We start from the raw sequence: 19,486 nt of genomic DNA on the forward strand, positions 1-19,486 counted from the left end.
AAGACATTTTTGAAATTTCTCACATATGTAGTAAACTATATTGAAACAATTATAGGAAAAAATCGATAAAATCAAATGATCAAGTTATCATCAAATTCATTCTCCTGCCACAACCCAAGTTTTAAAAAAGTCACAAAAATACACGTAAATTGGTAGAAACGAGCGATTTTTGTATTGAAGCAAGAAAATTTTGCAAAAAATATTATTTTGTCCTTCTTTTTCTTTAGAAGAATCTAAAAAAAAATGTTATTTGATCATATATTAGTCAAAAGCCAATTTCTACACATTTATTTTTATAAACGATATTTGCTCGTTTTGTGAAAGCACTTCATTTATGTGTATTTTAGATCACCTGAACCAAAGGCTCAAGTTCAGCTTTTTTGACCACTCAATGTCCGTCGTCCGTTCGTCATAAATTTCTAAAATAATCGTCTTCTTCACAACTACTGGGCAGATTTACACCAAACTTCACAGAAGTTACTGGCTGCCTTTTAAAATTGCCCAAAGAATAAAAGTCTATGCAGAACTCTGGTTGCCATGGTAACTGAAATGAAAATTTTTAAAAATCTTCTTTTCAGAAACTGTTAGCCGGATTTCAAATATATTTTGTAGAAATGATGTCTATGTCACTATGTACCAAAATTGCCATAGCCGTTTTGTTTCGGTTAAAAAATATGGCCGCCAGGGGGTGCTTATTTTTCCGTATATGGCTAAACTCTTAATTTTCAAAAATCTTCTTCAAAACCACTGGGCAGATTTACACCAAACAAAAAACAAAAGATGTAAGCGGGTTCAATATGTACCTCTTCAGATTGGAGATACTAGTAATCTTGACTTAAACAATAGATGTAGCAGAGTTCAAACTGTACCTATTGAGTGTAGAGATCTAGTTATCTGACAAAAACAAAAGATGTAAGCGGGTTCAATATGTACCTCTTCAGTTTGGAGATTCTAGTAATCTTGACTTAAACAATAGATGTAAGAGAGTTCAAATTGTACCTATTGAGTGTGGAGATTCTAGTAATCTGACAAAAACAAAAGATGTAAGCGGGTTCAATATGTACCTCTTCAGATTGGAGATTCTAGTAATCTTGACTTAAACAATAGATGCAAGAGAGTTCAAATTGTACCTATTGAGTGTGGAGATTCTAGTAATCTGACAAAAACCAAAGATGTAAGCGGGTTCAATATGTACCTCTTCAGTTTGGAGATTCTAGTAATCTTGACTTAAACAATAGATGTAAGAGAGTTCAAATTGTACCTATTGAGTGTGGAGATTCTAGTAATCTGACTTAAACAATAGATGTAAGAGGGTTCACTATTTACCTCTCTAGGTATTTTTACTAAAACACTAGATGAAAGACGGTTAAATATTTACCTCTTCAATGTTGAGATAACAAGTACTCTCACTAAACAATGGATGTGAGAGGGTTGTTCAATATACTTCTTCAATTTGGTGACTCTTTGGTGACTGAGACTAAAACAATAGATGCAAGATCGTTCAGTATTTACCTCTCCCGTTCCGAGACTTCAATTATCTGATTAAAATGATAGATGTTAGAGGGTTCAATATTTACCTCTTCTGTTTGGACGTAGAAGTAATTGGACTAAAGGGATAGATTATAGAGGGTTCAGTAAATAAGAGTACCATTTGTGTAAGTCTCCAAAAAGTATTGTGCAACAGGGCCAACGGCTATTATAGATTTAGCAATTTAAAGCAACTAATTGCAATAAAGTTGAAGCGCGGATGTTTATATTTTATAAATGAGTCGCAAAAGGTATGACCTTTTATAGTTCGTAAGTCTGTTTATGTTTAGAAAGATTCTACTCGATTGAAAAGAAACACTATTTTCCAGTTTAAGTTTCATTGTCTGGTTAGGTTTTCTCCGAGTTCCTGGAATATAAATAGTCTGTTAGATTCTTTCATGGATGATTCTAAAAATCATTTATTTGATATCAAGCCAGTGTTGGAAGAACGAAACTGGAAACATATTGTCTTTAGAATTATCCGAGAGGATGTTTAAACATCTTGCGAATATTTATTTCGTTGGGGGCTATGCAATTAGGCATTTCCTGACCTATGGTATCTGCTTACCTTAAAGTAGATCTTGACTGCCTTGCTTCAAACGAGATAAAATATGAAATCAGTTTTAGCAATCGTTATTTCATTATTTGCCGTCGAAAAATTTTCAAATCTGTTTTAAATAGTATTTTTTTTTTTTATGTTTCTGGAAACGGACTCGAAACATTCTTATTGCTGTAATGTACAAATTTTATGAGGGCTTGATGTATTGTTGGTATGTTTGTTCAAAAGAGAGTACATGTTACATTGTCTTAGAATTTTCAGGATACCGACGGCATCGTTTTTTACAGAATAGTTTAGTTGTCCGCAAATGTGCTCGAGTCCTTGTTACTACAGTAATTATTATCGTCCAGGAGGACCTGGGGATACTTACTTAATTACCTTGTTACTGCTGTAATTCACAGCGTCTAGGAGATTTTAAGGATGAAGTAAAACATGTGGATATATTGCTGGTATTTATGTCCAAATAATAATATATATTATATTGGCGGCGGATCTTAAGGATGCCGACAGCATACGTCCAAAAAGGCCTCATTACGAACCTGAAACATGTTTTGGTTCTAAAGTACTGCTGTATTCTGCGCCAAAACAATGCATTTGAGCCGAGATTTGGTCATCTAAGGTCATCGTTGTAGTCTTTATAGAGATAGAAAAGGAAATTAGTGTTAGCAATGCATGCATTATGTGTCGAAGAAGAATTGAAATGTGTTGAAAATCGTAAATTTTGTCATTTTTTCAGGTGTCCTAAACGGGCTCGAATCCTTATTACTGCTAGTTAACAGCGTCCAGGAGGACTTGAGGTTGAATTGTACCATGTGGAAATATAGCTGATATGCATGTCAAATAGAACATATTACAATGCCGATAGATTTTCAGGATACCGACAGCATATGTCCAAAGAAGGCCTCATTTCGACATTAGAACATGTTTTGGCACTTAGACAATGCTGTATTTAGCTCCGAAACGATGCATCTGAGCCACGATTTAAGTCATCGTTGGAGTCTTTAAGATATGTAAAATGAAATTAGTTTTAGACGTTTATGCATTATATGCAGGCAATATATATAATCCGTTTTGTTAGTACATTATTTAATATGGTAGTTGATTGCTACCATTTTGTGTGTTCATGTCGGCGAGGCGAAATGTCGGAGTAACGAAAACACGATAGGTCGAGATAATGCTTATTTGTTCGTGTCAGCAGGTCAAAATATCGAAGTCACGAAGACACGAAAGGTCGAAAACTGCTTATTTGTCGTGTGTTCGCCTTTAAACTTTCGAGACGAACACACTCGACACGAAACACTGAAGGCAAAATAACGAAAATTCAAGGGCGAACACACGAACTTTTGTATCTTTCACTTTTCGTGTCGGCGGGTATTAAAATGTTGCTTCGTGTTGTTGCCCTTCTTTTGTCGTGTCGAAAGGCGAACAGACGACAAATAAGCAGTTTTCAACCTTTCGTGTTTCCGTGTTTTCGATCCGCCGACACGCACACATGACAAATGTGCAGTTTCGTCCATTCGTGTATTCGCCGTTCGGTAGACATGCGCATAACAATTACACATAATATTATGCTGCTGAAATGAAATTTTCTATAAACAATGTCCATAGAGGGAAAAATTACATCCTTACTTGGTAATACGTATGCTGATAATATTCCTTTCTCTCAGCAGAGGTTTTTAAGATGGACTTTCTCATTGCTTTTTTTACATTTATTGTGTGTGTAACCTACATGAAACATTTGTCATGTGTTCGTGTCGATGGATCGAAGTAACGAAAGGTGGAAAACAACTCAACTGTCGTGTTTTCGCCTTTCGAGGCGAATACACGAAGACACGACAAACACGTAGTTTTAATACCCACCGACACAAAAAGTGGTTAATACAAAACTTCCGTGTGTTCACCTCCCAAATTCCGTTATTTCGCCTTCAATGATTCGTTTCTACGTATATTCGCCTCGAAAGTCGAAAGGTGAACACACGACAATTAAGCATTATTTCGACCGTTCGTGTTTTCGATACTTCAACAATTCGCTTCGCCGACACGAACACACAAAATAGCAGAAATCAGCCACCATAATTGAAAGCCTTTAAATGATAGAAAAACAATATACAGCCAGTTAGTATAACATGAAAATATTGAGTTGTTGAGTTGTTATTTACACATAAGAAACATAATCTGTTCTGAAAACAGCATCCTCATAAAAAATCTCCCATGAAATTTGCTATTTAGCAATTATGCGTATGTAGACATTTCCTCCGTGAAATAAGGTAAAACCATGAAATTGATGAAAGAATCTTTTCTAAATATAATAAGCAAAACAACTAAGTCAAAAATAAAACTGTTGCCTCCTAATATGCCTCATAATGCAATATTTCATCAGCTACATGGGCCAACATTTTGGACTACTTATTACGTAATACAGAGAAGTAACTTCCTATATGGTGTAACAAGTCCTTTAGAAGACTTAATGTTTTGACGTGATCTAACGAAATAAATAATGTGTTTAGATTAAAACTGGAACTACATAACTAAACCTGCTAAATTCCAATACATTAAGACCAGCACATCTAAGTTAAATAAAATCTTTGGACAATTTGAGGATGTTATACAAACGAGATCTAGATGGACCCCAAGATCCGCATGCGCCGTGTGTGATCCAGCCTGGCAAAATCTACACAATCTACGTCATTACTGTTTAAATGACTGTTGTATTGTACACATATACCTATTTCTAGTGTTATATCAGTCAATATTTTTATATCAATAAGACTGAAAACTCGTTTGAAATGGTGAACTTCTAAATCATGACGCCATTATCAAAAAAAGCCGTATCCGATGGACGCTGAATATGTTTTTGTATTCGTTAGTGGCATATTTGAGTATTTGAGACAGACCATTAGTAAGTATATACCAATAAAATAATATATAGCATGACATCGCTTGTGCTAAAAGAAGTATTATCCAATATCGACCTGATGATTTTTACCTAAAGACTTCTCCTAGCAGCTTGTGACTTTACCTTAATGACAATGGGCAAGTTCAGTGCGAATACAGCTTATTGACTGTATTTCGGCATTATTCGGCCCTTGGTGGTGTATTTCATAATCCGTACCAGACGAGGAATGCCGAAATCCCATACGGAGATTACGTTAATTGCCAATTTTCATTACGGGTCTACTGCCTTTAAAGGTGCAAAATAAAGACAAATGAATAGACATAAATCTTAAAACAAGACTACACATTTTGAAATATACTACTAAACATTACGATAGCCGTGCAATATTTCCTTGAAATCAACACAGGTACAGAGAAACAAATGATTGTTTCTGTATTTTCTTAGACTGACATGGGTGGTCATTTTGTCCTACTTCCGTGTTTATCGCTTTTCCGTAATCAGTCGGAAATTCTTCGGGATCACGTGATTTTAAAATTAATTCAAATGAATATCCGTTTAAAGACGCGCAACAAAATAACTGTATTTCCATAATGGTAATTATACACGATTTGCATGAAAAATATGAGATGTACAAATTTTTAGTTTCAAATTGACAGTGACATATATTAGGCCAAGACAATGTGTTTAAAGTCTAAACATTTATTGAATTAATGAAGCCATATGTACTAAAAAATAGTGTATGTAGGTAAATTTCAATCAAATTTTGTTTCTACAGTGTAAGATAGTTATTCATTTATATTCTTAAAACTGTGCTGAAAAGAGATTAACTGAAAAAGTTTGCAGACGAAATTGTGAAAATACTTTTATTCGGGAAGGGCCTAAATTGTCCTCCTGAAAACTTGTAGTATAGCTGTTACCTGTATCATAAGAATGATTTTCATGAAGTTTTTGTGAGTCACAAAAATGTTGAATTTCCTATGCTAAGTTTGTAAAAATCACGTTATCGTTTGGACATATAATAGATGTTACATCTATTTATAAATTATAGTCTCGTTTTGGAGAATTCTTCCGAAAAAAAATCCGAAGATGCGCGACGGGTTCGTAATCAGTCGGAAAACATACTTTCGGTTTAAAATTGGCAATATTTTTTGTTTATTTGTTGGTTATTCTTGGACATATTCATGACTACTTTGTCAGATCCGATGCAGTGGGTCATATTTTCAGTAAATAGGAAGTCTCAGCTACAAAATCTGGTTTTTCAAATAATACTCATTCGAGTGTTAGTAGTGGACCTTTAAGGAATACCCAGTCGCATTTTTTCTCGAGAAAAGGTCAATGGATTTAGAGATACAAGAAGAAAACTACTATAAGGAGTTCAGAGTTTTCAGAACTAACCTGGTCAACTTAAACTGTGTGTTTAAACTTGGAGAATACTATAGGGGACTGAAGAAGTACAAGTAAGTGAATATTCATTATAGAAAAAAAATGAAATTTTAACTATTAAGTATAAATAAAGATAACGTTACATTGTAAACGTGAAGAATGATGATAAGCGGACGGTATACGCCGTAAGGTCACAACATTTTATGACACTTCTTATCTTTATAGAAAGAGAAACGGTGAGCAATATCTACATTACCTGGTGCACTTTGAATAATTTAATTTCTAATTTTACTAAAAGAATATAATTTCTAATTGTACGGGTTTTTTTTTTTTCAGAATGCTTTAAGACTTCTTTGTAAGGAGGAATGTAAATATTATGACGTTTTGACACCTGGAATATTTTGGGGCTCAGACGATTCATTGTAAATGCTGTGCATCAACTGTATAAAGCTTCAACTAAAATATGCATTTTGAATGTAGATATTGTTTTGCAGCATTTTGTGTGTTCCATAATTGTTCAGGGTTGGTGGTCTGCTTCGGATGATCGAAATTATTTCATGCGGCGTTGTCTGGGAATCTTCTTTTGTTACATTTACGACTCTTGGGGATTCATCTGGCTGGGATGAGATGTTTTTATTCCCAATATAACTTTTGAACATGGTGATGACGGAGATGTATTAAACAAGAGGGCCATGATGGCCTTGCATCGGTCACCTGACTTAAGTCGCTTGCTTGGACCAATTTCTTTGCTAAAGTTTCAAAAAAGCTATACAAGGAGGTCATGGTAAAGAGTATTCAAGTTACTCAAGATAACTACTGAATTCTGTTAAAAATTATACAGGTGATCCAAATCTCTTTGCTGTAGCTTCAAAAACAAGAAAGTAGGTCAGTAGGTCAGCGTTAAGAATATTAAGCCGGATATTCCCATCTGCAACTGCCACCATTGCAAGAATCTAATAATCATTTTTCTCCTTGTTTTGAATTTTTGACTTAGTAGCCAAAAGGTTACAGACAATCCTTAGTATAGACTACAAATGTTGGAAGGCTTTACATTAATTACATCAATTTACTGTCTCGGTTCCAAGTTTCTTGTATTAGTTATAGAAAGACCAGTAATCTGTATGCCACATTGATGATTACTGATTTTTTTTACAGGACACGAGATCGTGAATAAGTACGTAATTGAAAAACACTTCTCTTATTCGTAAATTCACCTAAAAAATCTTTTGACGCTTCAAAGAAATAAAATAATTCTTGTGGTAATGTACACTATCAGAATGATAACATGTGCTTTAAGCACGTTCGAAGACAGGCTGCTTATTCATAGTTGCTAGGTATTATTATAGATGTTTATTTTTTCTTTTGAAGTAGGAAACTGATACATGTGTGTTCACTCCATTTTCTCATAGCTGACAATTAGACGTTAATTGTCCAAGAAGCATGTTGCTTTACGTTCTATTGACCTTTGCAGTCCTACAAACCATCTCGGGTATGTGAAAATAGTTTTTATTTATTTGACTTTATCTATTTATTATACGGACGGCAGGTTTTCAAGAACCATAAACACAATAGGCACATCACAACTGCAAAGCCTATTGATACTTAGACTCTATAAGACGTCTGATATGTGTAATTTTCTCTTAGGTATTGGGGTAAAAACATTCGTCATCTAAAATATAAATACATAAACTGGCATATTCCGTATTATTTCAAACTTAATCAAGCAGTCGTAGTTAATCCTATTTTCTGGCACATTTTGTTTTTCATTTGTCAGTACTCGGGTTATATATTCAAGCATAAAACTGCTGTTATGGTCACTTTTCGGGGGTGTTTTAACAAGAGAGAAAACGTGTGTTAACAGAGAGATTCTCGCGCTCACGTGCTGTTATAACACCTTTTTATATATGCGCGTTCCGTGGCAAAGCGTAAACGCATTACGGTCCCGAAACGGATAATTAAAACGGAAATGACGTCAAAGTGAAAAAACAACGTAGACGTTCCCGGGCGTTTCATGGAATAAGGACGTTGAGGGAGAATGTTTTCACTTATTAGGGTTTAATTTTCCGCGTTTTATGCTAGAATAGCGTTAGCGCATGTTTTTTCGTGTTATAACATCTTCAGAATCCCTCGGGATTCTGCAGACGTTTTAACACGAAAAAACATGCGTTATCCCTACATTGAAGATCTTTAAATTCGTTAGTTAATAAAGGCACTGACTGATCTTTCTTTAAAATTGAAGTTTGGTTATATGTGACCATGACTGAGAAAATGGGTCCAGATGAGGAATTTTGACATTTTCAGATTTTTGCATATTTAGAAAGTATATCCTTTCAGAAATAAGTCCTGAAAATTTCAGATGAAAATCTTCAAAATGTTCAGTTTTGTTACAGGTTTTGTAACATAGGTATTAAAAATAAAAACAGAACATTTCAGTTATGCTTTCTTTCTAGTTTATTTCTCACTTACTGGTAATGGCTAACAATTCTGGGATAATTTAATCTTCTGTTACAATGGCAGGATATAATTTAGATCCCTTCTTAATACACAAAATGATAATCAATTAAAATCTACAACTATTTCTATAAAAACATTACTCAAATTGCGTTACCATGGCAACAAATATATTAAATTCCCTTTTCTACGATAATGCTTAAAATAAGGTTTTTAAAAAGTAAAATATTTGAAGGCATATGTATTTAGAAAAATAACCTGAAAATTTCACATGAAAATTTTAAGAATTTTTGGTTTTATTACAGTTTTTGTAACATTGGTAATAACCATAAGAATAAGACATTTTTGTCATTGTTTCTTCATAACTTGTCTTTTACTTGCTGGTTATAAATAACTATTTTGAAATATAAAAAGACATTCAATTACTATGAATTTTTATATTTGTGATACATGCTTACTTAAAGTAGAAAAATACAGCTCATAAAAATCTTTCATATTTTCTATGAAAATATTATTCAAATTGCGTTACCATGGCAACATATGCATTATATTCCTTTTTCTACAATTAAAGTACTTAAAGATAAAAGCTTAGTTTGAAATAATGTTTCTAATAAGTTGAATAGTTGAAAGTATAGGTATTCAGAAGTAAAATCTGAAATTTTTATGTGAAAAGATTAAAAATGTTTGGTTTTATGACAGATTTTGTAACACGGGAAATAACCATAAGAATGAACTATTTCAGTCATTGTTTCTTCAGTTTGTGTCGTTCACTTATTGGTAATCACCGGCTATTTTTAAATAAATGAATCTTCTATTACAATGAATATTTAGATCTTCGCCTAAGGTGCAAATATCTAGCTAACTAAAATCCTTCACATTTTCTATAAAAACATTATTAAATTGTGTTACCATGGCAACATATGCATTCGATTCTGTTTTCTACAATAATACTTTCAAACAAGAGCTAAATTTGGAAAAGTGTTTCATATAAGTTGAATATTATAAAGCATATGTATTCAAAAATATAATCTGAAAATTTCATGTTTAAAAAATAAAAATGTTTGATTTTATGACTGTGTTTGTAACATGAGGTAATAACTTTAACAATAAGACATTTCTGTCATTGTTTCTTCATAACTTGTCTTTTACTTGCTGGTAATAAATGACTACCTTGAAATAAATGAAACTTATATTACTATGGTATTTTATATTGTAGATGCTTATTTTAAAGTAGAAAAATACAGCTAATTTAAAATCTAAGAAAACTGTGTTACCATGGCAACATGTGTATTAAATTCCCTTCTTCTACAATAATACTTAAAAACAACAGCTAATTTTGAAATAATATTTCTAATAAGTTAAATATTTGAAAGTATAAGTATTCAGAAAAGAAATCTGAAATTTTCACATAAAACTTTAAAATAATCAGTTTAATGACATGTTTTGTTACAATGGTAGTTATCGTAAGAATGAAACATTATAGTCATTCCTTCCTCATAATTTGATTTTCACTGGCTAGTTATAACTGACAATATTGCAGAAAGTGAACATTCTATTACAATGAAATTATACGTTGTAGATCTCAAATTGAAATACAAATCCATAATTTCTATGAAACATAATCTGAATTATGTTACCATGGCAACATACATACTAAATTCCTTTTCTAAAAATACTTAATAAATACAACAGCTTAAGTTAAAGCACTTTTCTATTAAAGTGCATATTTTGATAGTATAGCCATATATACTCAAGACTCTCTCATTACTATAACAGCATGATATACAGTTTGTTGCCATGGCAACATATCTAAAACAATAGTTTTGGCATGGTACTGTGGCATTCAACATGTATTCACCCTTATGCCAAATTGTCATAATGACTAAAAGGTATATAGAGGTCATAGGTTATATGCAAACTGCTATCATGAAGGTAACAACTTTTGATGAAGGTTACACTGGCTACAAGCTCTGGTAAAACATTATTTTTTATGTCCAGCCGATACTTTTATTAACCAGGTTTTCAACGAAAACCTGAGTTATTAGATTGGGGTAGATGTCGGTCGGGCGGCGGCGGGCGGCGGTGGCGGCGGCGCGGTCGGCCGGGGACGTTTCAACAAACTGGATGTTTGGTTTCCGGGTCAATAATCACTGTTTTGTTTCGGTCAAAGGTAGATTTGAATAAAACTTGGATACGTATGTAGCTTATATCAAGACAAAGGCTGGGATTGATTTTGGGGTTTCTGGGGTCAAGGTCAAGGTCACTGTTACTTAAAATAGAAAAAGGGTTTCCGGTCAATAACTTTTGTTTCGGTAAAGATATTTGAATAAAACTTGGTATGTATGTAGCTTATATCAAGGACAAAGGCTGGGATTGATTTTGGGGTTTCTGGGGTCAAGGTCAGGTCATGTACTAAATAAAAAGGGTTTCCGGTCAAACTTGTCGGAACAATATTGTAAACTTGTAGTAGTAGTAATAGAACAAAGTGGATTGATTAGGGTTTCGGTCAGTCAGTCGTTACTATAATAAGGTCGCTATTAACTTAGGAATGAGCTATCATGATGAAACTTGGTGTATAGAAAACTTACATAAAGTTGTAGCTTGGGATTGATTTTGGGGTTTCTGGGATCAAGGTCAAGGTCATTGTTACTAAAAATAGGGTAGGTTAGGGTTAGGGTTAGCATATCTTCTACATGCATGGAGGGATTTTGATGAAAGTTGGCACAATTGTTCACCATCATGAGACGGAGTGTCATGCGCAAGAACCAGGTCCCTAGGTCTAAGGTCAAGGTCACAGAGGTCAAAGGATACAAGAATGAAAAGTTTGTCCGGAGCATATCTTCTTCATGCATAGAGGGATTTTGATGTAACTTGGCACAATTATACACCATCGATGAGACGAAGTGTCTTGCGCAGTTCCATTCTTTAGAATTACTTCCCTTTGTTGTTACTATAAATAGCTTATATTGTAACTTTTTCATTACTAGACGTAGGGAAAAATCGAGACCACTTTTCTGTAGTACAACATGCATGTTACATCCAATTTTGAGGTGTATTTTGACCAATCTCTACCTGGTAAGAATTTCTGTGTGGACTTACAATTTTTTTTTTGTATTTTTTTTTTTTTTTTTTTTTTTTTTTAGATTAACTTCCCTTAGTTGTTACTATAAATAACTTAAATTGTAACTTTTATATAATTGACCGTAGGGAAAAACCAAGACCACTTTTCTGTGGTACAACATAGTTGTTACTTTCTAATTTTAGGTGTATTTTAAGGTATCTCTACCTGGTAAGGGGTTTTTTTGTGGACTTAGAAAAACAAAAGAATTACAATGATTACTAAACAACCACAAAATTAAAATTACATCTGCAAATACAGGTGCTAGAGTAAAGAAATTTGCTGTGACGGGCGTATATTGTGACATTCTGGCACTTTTGTTTATTCTTATGAAAAGTGTTGAAAACCTGGTTTCGTGGCATTGACGCGTTTCTTGTGTTGGTAATTGAAACTATAACCTTTACTGGATTTGTAACCTTAACAGCTAAACACACCGATATGAACAGCAAAACAAGCTTAAGTGTTGTGTATTAAAACTTTTTAATAAAACAACAATTTCTATCTTTTACATCCACTTCCTTTTTTCCAGTTTTCAGAAAAATCCTCCTCACTCACAATTTCAGTTTTCGGTACAAGAGGTTTGGGTCAAACTGAATCTTTTGACTTTTCAGACAAACAGTGTTCTCTTATGTGTACAGGTACCACTGTCCGGCTTGTGTCATTCCATGTCAATAATACTCGTTTGACATTGCACCCTTAGAAGGAGTAGATTTTAGTAAGTTGACTGTCACAACTGGACTGTCACTTAAGATTTTAACACTAATGATAAAGTGATAATACTTGGTAATGTTCTTCAAAGGTTTAAAATATTGTGATAAGAAATTTCTCCACTGGTAGAATGTGACAGGTTTTGAATCATTTTTGAGCAACTGTGCAATGTTATGACCTTTCTTTGATGACTGATCCACTGTGTCTGCAATATGATGTTAGGTCTCAGCATTCACCCTCCTTCATCGATTCTTCCAAATTCCAAAGTGCCAATCAGGTTCAAACTTAGTATGGCCTGCGATCATCGTTGACTATTCAATCGATCGAACTGTGATATCCTGTAAGAAATAAGTAAAACATGTAATATTTTATTTTAAATAATTAACCTGTGTGCCTCTATTTTTCCTGTAATAAAACTAGAGTTATCAGTATTTAATAAAAGATAATTCTTACAACCAATGCTCCACAAATTGACAAAATGTACTTTGTTTGCAGATTTGGATAACTGCAAATAGGATGTTCTACAAACACATTTATTGTTATCATTATGTTAACCCTTAACCTGCTACTCCATCTTTCAATAGAGACAGTACCATTTATAGTTTATAGGGGGTTCTCATAGAAAAGTTACTGACTGAATATCAAACAGTGTAGATTATGATCAGACTGCACAGTTGTGCAGGCTGATCTTGATCTGCACTGGTCACAAATGCAGACATATCTGCCTCCTGCAGTCCAAAGGTTAAAATTGTACACTGTTTTAACAGCTATCAAAGATATAAAAAATATAATGGTTGTTACCTAGTAAAACTCTCCACAGACCATACCACAGCAAGGCGTTATATCTATTCTGGCCAGCAGCATTGTCAAAATGGAATACCAATACAGGTAGTGATGTACCATGCTCACAAGTTGTCTGCCCCTTTACCAACAGAGTTGCTTTCATCAACAAGATAAAACACTTGCTTTCCTGAAAAAAAGATTAAGTCTTATAATGATCATTAAAACATGACTTTTTGTTTCTAATCTATCTTGAAAATGCCAAATCAAGAAAAAGAAAACATGCCCGAGTCGAGAATCGAACCAGAGTTGCACTGGCACACCATGGAGGAAAACGTACTATATATATACTATAATATCATGAAAACATTATAATTGAGGCAGTTTACCTCCGGTATCCCGTTACACACACTTTTCAATTTAAAAATACTCAACACATTCTTACGTATTTCAATAACGTATAATCTGCCAGTAACTAAGTTTCAAAGCCTTCTTAAGAAATATAGCAATAATTTTCTAATATCTAAAAATGTTCTTCTTTCTTTTTATGGTGTGATCTGGATGTCCGTATGTGTCTAATGTGGTAATGATGTTTACAGAAAAATCTTGCAGGGAATATAATGTATTGCATTAACTTTGTAGCAGTTCTTAGGCAAAGTCTACTTCAAACAAGCCATATCATCTCTAGTGATAGCTCTGGTTTGATATTGTAGAAATGTTTAAATTTCACCAGTGAATTTTCATAGTACTGCCTATGTGAACTTTATATCATATTTCAGTATTAAATTTCTGTGAATAACTGTGCATTATATATTTCGTGATTTGATTTCTTTTAATTACAACTTCTGCCCCTACTACTCTTGTAATCTATCTATTTTCAAACACACTGCAGCCTTGCTCAGGAAAATTTCCTAACTGTACATTATATATTTTGTTTCTACTTTCGTTTAATTACAGCTACTGCCCCACCAACTCTTGTAACTCATAACCCATCAAACACACTGCATTCTTGCTCAGACAAATGCCAAACTGTGCATTAAATCTAATTTCGTTTGATTACAGCTACTGTCCCACCATCTCTTGTAACTCATAACCCATCAAACACACTGCATTCTTGCTCAGACAAATGCCAAACTGTGCATTAAATCTAATTTCGTTTGATTACAGCTACTGTCCCACCATCTCTTGTAACCCATTCCTCATCAAACACACTGCAGCATTGCTCAGACAGATTGCCTAACTGTGCATTATTCGACAAAAACACAGTCTGTGAGGGTGTATTTGAACAATGGGCTATCGATAACTGTCAGAATACTGTAACAAATGTAGTAAGTAAATTCTGTATTCAAAATGTATAGTTTAGTTTAGTTTAGACTAATTAGTTTTGATACAACTGTGATGAAAGCTTCAAGCTTATTTGAACCACTCTCAAAATTTATTTCCTTGACAAACAAGTACTTGTTTTATGTCATATGAATAGGTGTTAAAGTAATCCCAGTGGAACTCGAACAACCCCACCCCCAAAACCCCCTCTGCATTCCCATCGAAATGTATAGAATGATTAATCCAGAGCTTTCAGATTTACCAACAATGCTGACGAGAAATTTAAAGCTTCGTTTGTTAATATTAATTAAATGTAATAATTGAAGTTATAACATTTATAATTAACAGATTATATAGATGAAACTCAATTAGCAGTCAGTATGGATTAAAATCTTTGGAAGCAAAATAGGAACTTGTAAAGCAAATATTCATCTTGTCTGATGTAACAGTATTACTGTGATACATATTTCAGGTGCACAATTACCATGATTAACTAATTCTCTCTTTGACTGTCATGCTTTCAGTCAAAGTTTAATTTTCCTATTTATACACCAGCTCAGTAGACATAAGGATGGTGTCTATTGTGTTCAACTATGTAATTGATATTGGTAAATCATCAATTTTACTTCAGGGTTCTTTTTCTGTCACAATATTTTTACCGTCTGATTTATCTCATTTTGATGCATTTTTATCATTTGCATTTCTCAAATTCGTTTTCTCCAACTCTATAAAGTGGAAGTAGGAAAATGTCAGACAGCTCCTTGTAAAGTAAAACTTGCATACAGCTCTGACAGACAAATCGTGTGTTGAACTGAAAACTATCGTAACTCATATTAAATAAAGGAATCGCAACATTTTCCCGTGGAGCTTAAGAAATGGCATACTAAATGCTTATAAAGATTTATTAGTCCTCTATACATTGTACCTTCTGTCCAGACTGGATGATTATGATGAAGGGTGTGGCAGGTGTACCGGGTTACCTATATAACCTCTGGTATGGAACTGGAACCATGAATACAAATGTACTAGAAGCCATGGATCTAACTAGCACATACCCAGGACATTACAAACCAGACCTGTCCAATTATTGGAATGGTCGATGTATCGACAAGGTATTTATTATAGTCGATTCTCAATATTTTGATATTGATGAAATCAAAGTCTAGTTTAAGTTAATTTTCCAATTCAGTTTATTTATTTCTATTTCTGCTCTGTGAATACATGTATGTCACATTCCTGTTGTCTTGTGTTTGAAATTGTTTTCGCTGAGCTTTTTTCCTGTAATTTTATTATAACTCTATAGAAATTAACTCCAAGGTCAGTCAAGTGCAGTGCACTGGTATCTGGATCATTATGTATAAGAACAGTTTATTTACTAAGCAACAGATTTCCTTATCTTTTTCTAAGAGCTAAATGCTTTGTAAACAGTTGCATAGGTAGTAGAGAAGAACGTTTTTGATTATACATGTTTACCTGTATATTGCACAAGAACTCCAAAGCCCAATAGTTCTGAAGGTCCGTCTCAATTATTTTGAAGATCAATTATATTGCTTGTGAAAGCCAATCAGACCAATTCTATTTCTTATGAAAGCCAATACTATTTCTGATAAATATCAACCAGATTTCACAGGAATGACCCTTTCGAAACTATTCAAAGAACTGAATTTAACACAGAACATTGGTTGCTTAAAAATCTTCTTGTCCAAAACCGCAAGGCTCAGAGCTCGATATTTGGCAGTGCGACATCATCTAATGGTCCTCTGTGAAGATTATTCAAATTATGTTCCTTGGGTAAAAAGAGGCCACCACCCCGGGGGTCTCAAGTTTTACATAGACTTACATAGGAAACAACTTTAGAAATCTTTTTGCCTGAAACTGCAAGGCCTAGGCTTTTGATAGTTGGTATGTTCCATTTATTAGTGGTCCTCTACCAAAATTGTTCACATTATGCCCTTTGGGTGAAAAGAGGCCCTGACCTGGGGTCCTAAGTTTTACATAGACTAATACAGGAAAAACTTTAAAAATCTTCTTTTCTGAAAGTTCAAGGCCTATGCCTTTGATATTTAGTATGTAGCATTGCCTAGTGGTTCTCTATAAAGATTTTTCAAATTATGCCCCAGGGGTGAAAAGAGGCCCTGTCCTTGGGGTCATTTTCATATGAGTTATATAGATAAAAATACTTCAAATATTATCTGATCATATTTCCTAGACTGTTAATTAATTTAATTTATTAATTTAATACCTGATGACTCCAAGTAATTAGGGTGACCTTGACCTACTGACCTACTTTCTGTCTTTTTTAGATACAGCCTTGACATTATGATTACATATACACTTTTGCACACCGATCTTTAAACTGACTTTCAGTGACCATGAATTTGACCTACTAGCCTACTTCCTTAATATTTTAGTATAAGTTTGACATTTGAAACATGTAGCTCATATTACTCAGGTGAGCGATTCAGGGTCATTATGAGTGAGTTGTAAGCTACAATATAGAAGAGCCTTTTTGAAGAAAATCAAACTGCAAGGTAGAAATAATAGTAATCTTTATTTAGATCATGGGTCATCATAACCTGTCAAATTTTGTCATTAGTTTTCACGATCTGACAAAATCAATTTTATCTCTCCATTCTGCATATGCATTGTTTCGTAAAATCGTAAGTATCTAGGTAGGACATTGCATTGTGTAGCTTACTTTACATTCGACATCAATATTTTTGCTTGATTTTGTTTTGTTGAATTCACTGAAGTCATGTAAGAATTTCAATTGTTTTGGTTTATGGTCTGGAATATATAATGATTCTGGGAAAAAACTGAATATCCTTTGGGTTTTCGGGGTTTTTTTTTTTTTTTTTGTTGTTGTTGTTTTTTGTTGTTGTTTTTGTTTGGGGGTGGGGGGTGTCATTCACTTGAAATTCAAAGCGTGATATCACCTTAAAACTTACTAGCATATTTCATTACAACAGAAAATGTTACTACGTCGGCCAGTTCTGTGAAGTTAGAGCAAAAATGAATCATTGTATATTAATATTATATTGGATTAATAGGTTTTCATGTTGATAGCATGACGGAAAAATACGATCTGCTATCAAGCTAGAAAGGGTTACTCTTTTTTCCTGACAGATGTTATGTATATTAAGCAATTGTACAGATACACCAAATACATGTTGTTATGGAGGCAAACATTACCATGAAGAAGAACAATGGAAAGACGGATGTAAGTACAAGTGTACTTGCAAAGACGGAAAAGGCTCCTACCAATGTGACATACTGTAAGTTTCTTGAGCCGCACCATGAGAAAACTAACATAGTGCCTTTGCGGCCAGCATGGATCCAGACGAGCCTGCGCATCCGCGCAGTCTAGTCTTGATCCATGCTATTCGCTAATGGTTTCACAAACTGCAATAGGCTTTGAAAGCGAACAGCATGGATCCTGACCAGACTGCGCGGATGCGCAGGCTGGTCTAGATCCAGGCTGGTCGCGAACGCTCTATGTTGGTTTTCTCATGGCGCGGCTCTCTTGTGTACAGTTGGCGCTTAACATTAATTGCTAAAATCGCAGATAATGACTATTAAATCTGCATTTAATTATTTTTTTTAGTTTCATGATAATTAAAAAAAACAGCTGAGCTTATTCAACCACTTTACAACAATTTAGAATAAAAATGTTTGGAATAAGAATGAACAATTGAACTTATTACAGTTCGTTTGATGTGCATTTCTGGGTGAAGAACAAAAACGCTTTCACAAACTAATAAATATACTAGTGAGTTCATAGCTGATAGCCTGGGGTGACACTAACATAAAGAGGATCCATTCATTTAAGAAATGACTATATCTGAAAAACAAACTGAATTTCTTAGTTGAGAATAGTGTTCTTTTTTCACTTGCATTTTCAATGGGATTTACCCTAAAAGCTATATTGTAGATCCTCCATCGCAACCAGGTAAATGTTGTTAGACACCGGTATGCCATAGCAATATCAACGTATGCACATAATGGTAATCGAGAGCCACTGATTTTTCTTTTCAGTTGTCCGCAGTGGATCTTACCAAAACAATGTTATTTTGACCCTGCACCGGCCGGCAAATGCTGTCAGGTACCAGTATGCCCTTGCGGCCTTATTCTGGATTTCCTGCCTATTAACTGCTACAAGTATACGCAACCTACAAATTTACCCGCCTGATTGATATGTACAGGAATGAATACACCAATGAAGTCAAACGTCTTAATGATATATGTACTTATATAATTGTCACCTAAATAAATTTGCTTTGTTTTTCAGTCTAATTTGTTTCTTGTGCAATGCTTATAACATGCACCTTTCGCTGCCTACAATTGAATGCATTTGCACGTGTGTTTTGTGAATACGTTAATGTTATAATGTGGCTCTCAAGGTGGGTGTAATACAATTAAACTAAAAAACGGGGTTTTGTAAATCTTGTCATTTTTGTAATAATGTAAGTCATTAAAAAAGACTGTAAACAACATTAAAACAACATTTGGGTTAATTTTAAAAGAAGGACTATCACTAGTCGTGTGTATGTATGAATGATTTAATATAATAAAGATGTGAGATAAATTTTGAATTGTTTTCAAGTTATAGCAGAATTTGGTGACAAAGAAAGTAGAAAGAACATGACCGTTTAAGTAAAAATTTTGGAAATGTGAAAGAATGGGGCTAATTTTAGAACACTATTTGGACGCAAAATGGGGTTCTAGACATCGAAACAAAAAG

General features: G+C 33.9%; 1 long non-coding RNA gene across 2 annotated transcripts; it reads left to right on the forward strand.

Annotated features, from left to right (window-relative positions):
- Positions 1-6,531: 6,531 nt before the first annotated feature.
- Positions 6,532-19,258, forward strand: LOC123549963 (uncharacterized). 2 transcript variants are annotated; one of them, XR_008371486.1, is made up of 5 exons: positions 6,532-7,854; positions 14,590-14,750; positions 15,682-15,857; positions 17,872-18,020; positions 18,781-19,258. It is a non-coding gene; the product is annotated as an uncharacterized LOC123549963 (long non-coding RNA). The 2 variants fall into 2 exon arrangements; XR_008371487.1 differs by having other exon boundaries at positions 17,900-18,020.
- Positions 19,259-19,486: the final 228 nt, after the last annotated feature.

This window comes from Mercenaria mercenaria, chromosome 6 (genome assembly GCF_021730395.1).
Source record: "Mercenaria mercenaria strain notata chromosome 6, MADL_Memer_1, whole genome shotgun sequence".
Taxonomy (NCBI): Eukaryota; Metazoa; Mollusca; class Bivalvia; order Venerida; family Veneridae; genus Mercenaria; species Mercenaria mercenaria.